Below are 8,563 nucleotides of genomic sequence, written 5' to 3' on the forward strand. Positions count from 1 at the left end.
TAAGGTGCTCAAAAGGCAACATCAGGAGCTTGTTTGCTGGCAGTCAGTTGTCAGCTCACAGAGCACAAGTGAAAAAGAGACGGCAAGTTTTAGAGCGTATAGTGGATGTGATCAAAGTACTTGGGAAGAGGGGACTCAGCTATAGGCATGTGGAGAATGAGGCTGCATACATTTTAGGTGATAACACCATCGATCATGGTAACTTTCTGGAACTGATTGTGTTATTAGGCAAGTATGATATGTGCCTTGGAGAACATTTGAATGACTGCATTGAAAAAAGCAAGAAGTTGCATCAGACCAGTGGATCAAGAGGTAGAGGATCTCTCATCACCCTACTCTCCAAAACAACTGTCAACTCAGTGATTGATGCACTTGGCCATCTCCTTCAAGAGAGCATCGCCAGTGATGTCCAGAAAGCTGGGATGTTTTCTGTTCAGCTAGACACAACCCAAGACATCACAGGTTATGATCAGTGTTCAGTAATCATCAGGTATGTTACTGAGTCTGTGCAGGAGAGGCTTGTCTCCATAGTGAGGTGCGAAGCATCCACGGGGCAGTACTTTGTAAACTTGCTTTCCGGAGTTTTAGAGCATCTGAATCTAGACAAGGCCATGTGCATTGGGAATGCAACAGATGGTGCTTCAAATATGCAGGGCCAGTACAAAGGCTTTTCAGCACTCATGACTGCCCAGTCTCCAACTCATGTGCATGTGTGGTGCTATGCACACATACTTAATCTTGTGATTGCTGACACAACACAAAGTGTCATTGAAAGTGGATCACTCTTTAATTTACTTAATGACATAGCTGTGTTCATCAAGGAGTCCCATCACAGGGTTAATCTGTGGGAGAAACAAACCGAAAACACAAGACACAGACGCCTCAGTCCAATAGGTGAGACACGGTGGTGGGCCAAGCATGATGCCCTCCAGAAAATCTTTGGACATTTTGGAAAACCAGATGATGGCCTCTTCGTTGATGTAGTGCTGACGATGGAAGCCATTGAAAAGAGGGAAAAAGAAAAGCCAGCTGTTTGTGCCAAAGCACGAGGCTTTAAAGAGTGTCTCTTGAAGCATGAAACTGTGTTAACAGCACAGATATTTCTTAGAGTGTTTGAGCAACAACTCCTCTGTCAAAGTACCTCCAGTCAAAGGGGATGGACATTCTCTCTGCCCATCATATGGTGACTGCCACACAAGATGGCCTCAAAAGTATTGCCAGGGACTTTCCAACTGTGAAGACAGCTGCAGACACATTTGTGAAACAGACAAATCAAAAACTAGAGGAGAGGGAGAACAACACAGACATGGAAGTGGAGGCTGAACTACCTAAAAAGAGAGCCAAAAGGAGAAAAGGCATGGCCGGAGAGATGCCTGAAGATGAGTTGCAAATCAATGCTGAGAAATCATATGAGGTGAAAGTGCACAACATCATCCTGGACACAGTTATTGAAGCAATCCACAGACGATTTGTCATACATGGCCCTCTTCTTGCCGATTTGGCATGGTTGGACCCCAGGAAGTTTAGCCAGGTCAGAACAGTTTCTCTTCCAAGTAATGCATTTCAGAACCTCAGCGCCTGTCTACTTAAATTTGACAGCAGGGCTACAGTTAATAACCTTCAGTCAGAACTGAAACGTTTTGCTGAACAGTGGGAAAGGCTTAAGACATCACATGTAGATGAGTACACGACCAGAACAGCAAAGGACAGATCTGAAGAATGGGACGAAGAAAGTGAAATTGTGACCGAAAGCTGTGGTTCTTGCAAAAATTGCCCACTGTGCTGCTATCAAATACTCAGGCGGTTCAACATGCTGTCTGATGCCTATCGTCTCCTTGGGCTGGCATACAAGTACCTGCTGACCCTCTCCCTCACTCAGGTTGCCTGTGAAAGAACGTTCTCTACACTCAAGTTCATTAAAAGCAGACTCCGAAGCAGCCTGTCTGCAAACAAGCTGGAGATGTTTATGCTGATGGCCACTGAAAAGGACATTCTCATGTCATTGGACTCTGACATGGTCATTGACAGGGTAGCTGAGAAGAGTGACCTGCTGAGAAAGCTCCTTTTGTAACCTGGTGAGGTGAAATAAAAATGAGCAAAACATTCCTAATTATCTATTGTTAATATTAGATTCAGCTTTATTGTTATTGCCTAAATGAATACATTTAGTATCTACCTTCACTTCAAACAAGTCAAGTGATTGGTAAATGCTTAGAATTTGTCCATCTTAATAGATAGAATAAATATGAGATTGGAGTATTAGGCATTTATAAACATATATTCTTACAGTCTTAATCTGTCATTGTTTCATTTCAGATGCTGTCAGTCATTTTAGGAGGACTGAAGTGTGTTCATTTTAAGTAAGTACTATATGGAATATGATTCAACCATTTTTCTAGAGTAAGCATACCAGTACTGTCATCGTCTGAAAAAATCTATTAAGTACAATTCTTTCTCAACCTTCACTGTCCTTTCACTTCATAAAGGTTTCCATGTCTTAAGATATGTTCAGTGTTGCTGCTGTGGAAGTGTTGTAGGTGACCTTTTATTGATGAGTGAATAGTCTTTGGTGATACAATTCAATTATAATCGGTCCTTTATAGATTTTAATATTCATCTAATCTTTATTCCTTTCTGTCCTGTTTGTCAGGGTCTGATCATACATTGTTTGTTTAAGAGGTTCGAGACCATTCAACTTTTTAAGTTCATCAACGTAAGTACTAGTGTATATGATTTCTCTAATTCCTTTCTGGAATAAAGATGCCAGTACTGTGATCATCTGAGCAAGTCCATCAATTGCCATTCACAGTTCTTTGTCCTTTCACTTGTGTCCTGTTTTTCAGGGTCCCATATAATTTCTTCAGAAGTAAGTACTGTATATGATGCCAGTATTTTCCCATATTTTCTAGATACTGTATTAGTACTGTGTGTAAAATGCCATCAAAAACTCAATTAAGTGTTATTCTTATTCTTCTTTCTCACCTTTCTTTCTCTGTCTCCTTTCATATTTAAAGGTTGCTGTGTTAACAAAATATATTGTGCTACCATTCTGTTTTCTATTGTTTTGGTAAATAAATACTTTATGAAAATATCCCTAAATCTGTCATTTATTAATTTTAATATTAATTAATGATCATGTCTCACCTCTAGTGTTCTTGGTCTTAATTTCAGGTTTCCACCATGTGTTGTAGATAGTTCAGGAGGTTAACTCTACCAAGCAGTCTTTTTGTTTCCGCTATGTACTGTTTAAAATCCCGAATAGGGAGAATGGTGTAGGTTTAACTTTATTAGATTGATACATATATACCAACAAGGCAGTGTACATCAAAGCAGTTGTTTTCATGCAAAGGCTTTATGGTTTTTCCTATAGCGATTGACAGACCACGTGACTTTGCGCATTGCATGCCGGGAACTCCTGGCAAAACAATCCAAGTACCGCATCAAATACAAGCATTTGCAATTGCAGCACCGCAAAACGTTCATTCTCCGGTTCCAATACCTTCTTGTTTTTTCTTTGCCGCACAAAAAAGGAATGTACAAAACGACGGAGAACAATGCCGGTCCGTACAAAGACAGACTCGACGAAAAGACAAAGAAAAGATACGAGGAAAAATCAAAGGAATGAAAGGGTCAGACCCTTACGAGCACACAGAGGGACAAAAGACGTTAGCGTGCTGCCCAACTTTCGCCACGCTCAGATTTATAATTATACGGTTCTTGGAGTGAGTGCATACACTCATGAAGTTTAGTAACTTCAGGTCACTGCAACAAGCCCAGGTACAGTTTACCGACGGATGGGTACAGGACCTTGAAATGCACCGAAAGACCATCGTACAAACAAACGTAAGTTTACCTTTGTTCGTCTCACAAATCGTCGTCATAAGTACACATTCGTTAACCGTGTATTAATATAACCTTTGAGCTCAACGGTAATTAATTAGTAGTGGAAAAATAATTGTAATATTTGAGCCATTTCTGCTGTCCAACTACTTCTTACAAAATACATTTTTAATGTTAATTAGCTTCTTGCCATTTTTTGTGTTTCTTTTTATCGCTGTGTAACTGAGTTCAATTGAAAGCCTGTATGCGCTAGTACCGCTTGCCAAAAGTTCCCAGAATCCTTTGCGGTTTTATCCATGAATGACGTCACATTTTTGGTGGGCCGGTGTTGTGCCAAAAAGTGATTGTCTGCCAAAAACTGATTTCCAGTGTTTCTGTGTATTTTTTATGTGTAATATCTTTACGTATGTTCGTAAATAGACGTCGGTGAACAGGGGATACAAAGGGGTTACATAAAGAATTAAAAAATTATCTATTTTTTAAGTATCTTTACAACTTGTACTTACATTATAACCAATCCGGTCCTTTATCCCCACTTAAAATATTTTTACAGAACTATTGTAATATTTGCTGCCATTTCTGCTGTCCTGTTGGGCAACTTACTCTTACAAAATACATTTTTAATGTTAATGAGATTTTTTTTTACTGCATAAATAAAGGTTATATAAAAGTCGCTGCCAAAAACTGATTGCGGCTTGTATCTTGCTACACGAATGTTGTTTGTGGCTCAAGATGACTTTATGTCATCCATAAGGGATGCATTTGACATATGTTTAACATATTATAGCCCAACAAGTTACTTATACCACTTTAAATATGAGCAATCGCTTTTTGGCAAATACCGGAAATCAGTTTTTGGCAGACAATCAGTTTTTGGCACAACACCGGTCTCCAGTCAAAATGCCCGGGCCGATTTTTTGTCCCAGTCCAGCCCTGCCTGCCCTCCAGCACTATCCACAGCAACCCCTCAACAGCAACATTGTACCCATCAGGTAAAGCATCGGCTACGTTTGCTTTGCCTTGTTGCCCATATTAGATTCTTGATGAAAGTGTGTTGTTGTTATTCAGCCTGGTTCAATGTGCCCCTTTTTAACTTTGAGCACCCGCCCCTTTAAACCTCTCTGCACAGCCCTGCCTAACAGACCTACACCTTAGTTCACAGATTCACTTTGTCTAAGGTTGATTTCTGGGATTTCACACAACCCAGGATTCAGATCGTGAATCCATGATGGGCTTGGATTTACATCATTATAAATGAAATGCGCTCTACTTGGAAGCAGCCGGCCCCGCCCCTTTTGACGGGTTGTGTGAGACTTTAAATCATCAAACTGTAAATTATAAATTTAAATTGTTATTGATCCTTTACCCCGAGTCCTAAAGTGTAGATTTATTTTCTTACTCTTCTTATATTTATTGTTTGTTTACTTGCACCGCTGTAACTGCAGCCTCGTCGTCTCGTCTCTCTATATGCTGGACTGTCTGTAGCGGAGATGACAATAAAGTTTACTTTGACTTCAGCAGCGCGCAGGCGCACCGAGGGCTCTCGCGCTCACTTTATAGAATTTAGAAAAAACATGGGTGCAGATTATAAGTCTGTATCATAATATCTGTTTGTTGTTTTTATTTTGTTTTGCGAGTTGGTTATTAGATGCCGCTCCAGCCAGCCAGAGACTCCCCGCCGCCCCGCCCTCTCCTCCCTGTGCCGCCAGCAGCAGGCGCACCTCGCAAACGGAGGGCGCCCTTACTCCCAGCAAATGGCTGATAGAAAACCGATCGGTGCCTACGAATTTCCCAATATGCGCTGGCATGACGTCGGGGAAGCATGGGTACGACCGATTCTTTTATTTTTTTCTTGCCCGTGATGCCCCCCCCCACCACGATGCATTCTATTGGTTTGCACACTTACACACACCCAGCTGTGGTTTCCTGTTTTGCTGGACTCTGGAGAGCCCCGCCTTTAACGCTCTTCTCTCACAGAGAGCAACAGAAAACTTGGAAAAACTCCAGATTGACTGAACTCAGTTCAAAGTTACCTTGACACCTTTAGATGTGAGACGTAGTGATGGTCCGCTTGAAGCTGACGCTCCGGTGCGTGTGTCAGAAAGATCAACGCGCTGCTTCAGAAGCACCGTGTCGAGGCTTGATTCGTTTGGCCAGAGTCACGTGATCAGTGACGTCTGAAGCTTCGTTTAGAACGTACCTTTTTTTAAATCGAACTTTATTGAAACACAATGAGTATACAACATACAAACAGATGAAGTTTACAAAAGAACAGAACATGAACATACAGAACCAGGAGTAAAAAAATGATGATATGAGTAGGCGAAAAAAATCTACATATAAATATTGTTCTGAGAGGCTTTTTGTTGGTTGAGTCTGAAATTGATTGTATGTACAATTCATATCCTTATAAAAAGGCAGAAATATGGTGTTTTATTAATAAACTTACATTTATGGATATAAAATAGCTAAAAGTATTAACAAATATTTTATAAAAAAACATTTATCATTCTTCCTGGGGAACTTAAAGAAAAAGAATAAAACATTTTCCCATCGTAAAGAAAACTCCCTTAAAATATGGACAATAACAAAACTGCTAAATTCTTCCAGAATCTCTGTGTAGAGGAACCAAAAGAGATGTGCCACAGTTTCTGGATGATCCCCACAGAAAGTTCAATTAGTATTTATGTCTCTTTTAAATGTTACCATATAGTGACTGGCTGGGTCACATTTATGAAGAATTTTATATGAGATTTCCTTCACCTTGTTCACAATTAGATATTTATGGGATCATCCAGACTGTCTTCCAGGTGATATCTGGAACATGTCGGTTCCAGTAAGATATTCTATATATGGGAGAGACATGATATCTTCTTGGAATAAACTACGTATTCTCTTATTGCTGTTACCAAGTTCCTGTGAAAAGCAGATTTTTCCCACTGCTGACTCAGCTGGATCAGGGAGAGTGACTGAGGCAGATATTGAGCTGTCAGTGTTTTTATATAACATTAAAGTCCCTGAGGGTATGGCACCAAGCACCATTGAGAATTCCCCAACACTGACGGGAAAATTATATAGTGTAAGGAATTCATTGTAAGTAAGTAGTACTCCCTCGTTAAATTTTAAAACTTAGTAGCGGCCGCCATTGTTGGCAGCTGAAATTTGGCTGGGCCGCGCTATGAATTCTGGGATATGGTGGGCCACGAAGGACACACCCGACCCATCCTTCAAACTCGGGGGAATGAAGGACGCATTTGAAGGAGTCGAGGAATCGGGACAGCCTTCGTCGCCTGGCTGTGACGTCATCGGCCTTCAAATGCGGCCTCCGGAGGATGCAGCCGACGTTTTGGGACACAGCTTGTGTGTCTTTGTTGGTCATGTGACCTCCCAGGGACTACACATGGAAACGAGCAGTTTAGCTCAAATCTGGCAGGTTTCCATCGTCTGTTTTTGTCCTGATGTCCATGAACATGAACACTGTCCCTGTCAAACACGTCCAGATAATCTGATCCAGTGTTGTTCTTCTTCTGTGGTGTTTGTGATGGAGCAGCAGCTGCTGATCCTGATGTCCTCCACCAAGGGGGCAGCAAATTCAGCTGACTGTCATCATTTATTAAAAAGATGTAACAATGTGACATAATGCAATATAATAGTGTCAGTTACACATTGTGGGTTGCACTGTGGCCAGAATGGACATTACCTCCTGCCTAATGGAAGCTGTCAGCCATCCTGCAACCATGAATTAGATAAGCAGAAGTGAAGGGATTGTTAACAACAATTTAATAATAAAATGTAATGTGATAGTTGCACTTTATTAGCTCCCCACAATCGTATGAATAATAACCATGAATGCACTGCATGCTCATAGCAAGTTCTTTAGGTTTAAAGTGAGATCCTGCTTTAAAGGGCGCTTCATCTGCTGGGAATGACATGTTTCTTCTAGTATGTAAGGCTCAGCCCATCTTACTGGGACTTACTTTTGTAGATCCACATGCTCTAAACCTGCTGCTCCATGATTGGTGCAGAAGCTTTAAGCTACTATTAACAAATAATAACCATGGACTTAGTTGTTACTACAATAACTTATCATTGAGCAACTTTTAATTTTACTTGTAAAACTATGCAAGTAGAATTGAATGGGGCACAGTGAGCTGAGCACAGGCCCACTCTGTGACACTCAGAGGTTTGTGGATATCATACTGAGAGTATTGGACACAGTGCAGCCAGCTTGCAGCCACTTTCCCACCACTTTAGCACAATGTTTACTTGAGACTCAGCCACACTAATGTTCCTGGGCAGACATGTGGTGCAGCATGGCTGATGGCACTGTACCTGCAGCTGTCATGGACAAGAACCACTCAATACCTCACCCAAGCCAAGCCTGTGCTGATGTTGTGATCTGAGACCGAGACACTAACCCAGGATCATGATATGATGTTGTGAGAGTTTCACTAAGAATTAGCTCTGATTACAAGATTTCAATCTATCGTAACTCTAATTTGTATTTACTTCAGTTTGTTCATCTTGGAGCTGTGTGCAGCTGAGGACAGTCTTATTATTACCAGGTGAGGATATGTAACAGCCACAGTCTGTAGAGATGATGTCACCATGGAGTGGTGATGTCACTGGAGCTGCCAATATGTGCTCCAGCCAAAGCTACACCAGAGGGTTGTGCTGTGTAACAGGTTGGTGCAGGTGGTGTTATCTACATTTGAACATTAGG

The 8,563-nt window shown here is 41.2% G+C and overlaps 1 long non-coding RNA gene across 1 annotated transcript; it reads left to right on the forward strand.

The window, feature by feature from the left end:
* Nucleotides 1-2,247: 2,247 nt before the first annotated feature.
* LOC146679777 (uncharacterized) lies at nucleotides 2,248-3,091 on the forward strand. The gene is made up of 3 exons (XR_014918625.1): nucleotides 2,248-2,360; nucleotides 2,651-2,713; nucleotides 2,844-3,091. It is a non-coding gene; the product is annotated as an uncharacterized LOC146679777 (long non-coding RNA).
* The last annotated feature ends 5,472 nt before the right edge of the window (nucleotides 3,092-8,563 follow it).

Source organism: Copadichromis virginalis, unplaced genomic scaffold (assembly GCF_057382275.1).
Source record: "Copadichromis virginalis isolate Kocher_CV1m ecotype Utaka unplaced genomic scaffold, C_Virginalis_male_GT1.1 unmapped_scaffold_1, whole genome shotgun sequence".
Lineage (NCBI taxonomy): Eukaryota > Metazoa > Chordata > Actinopteri > Cichliformes > Cichlidae > Copadichromis > Copadichromis virginalis.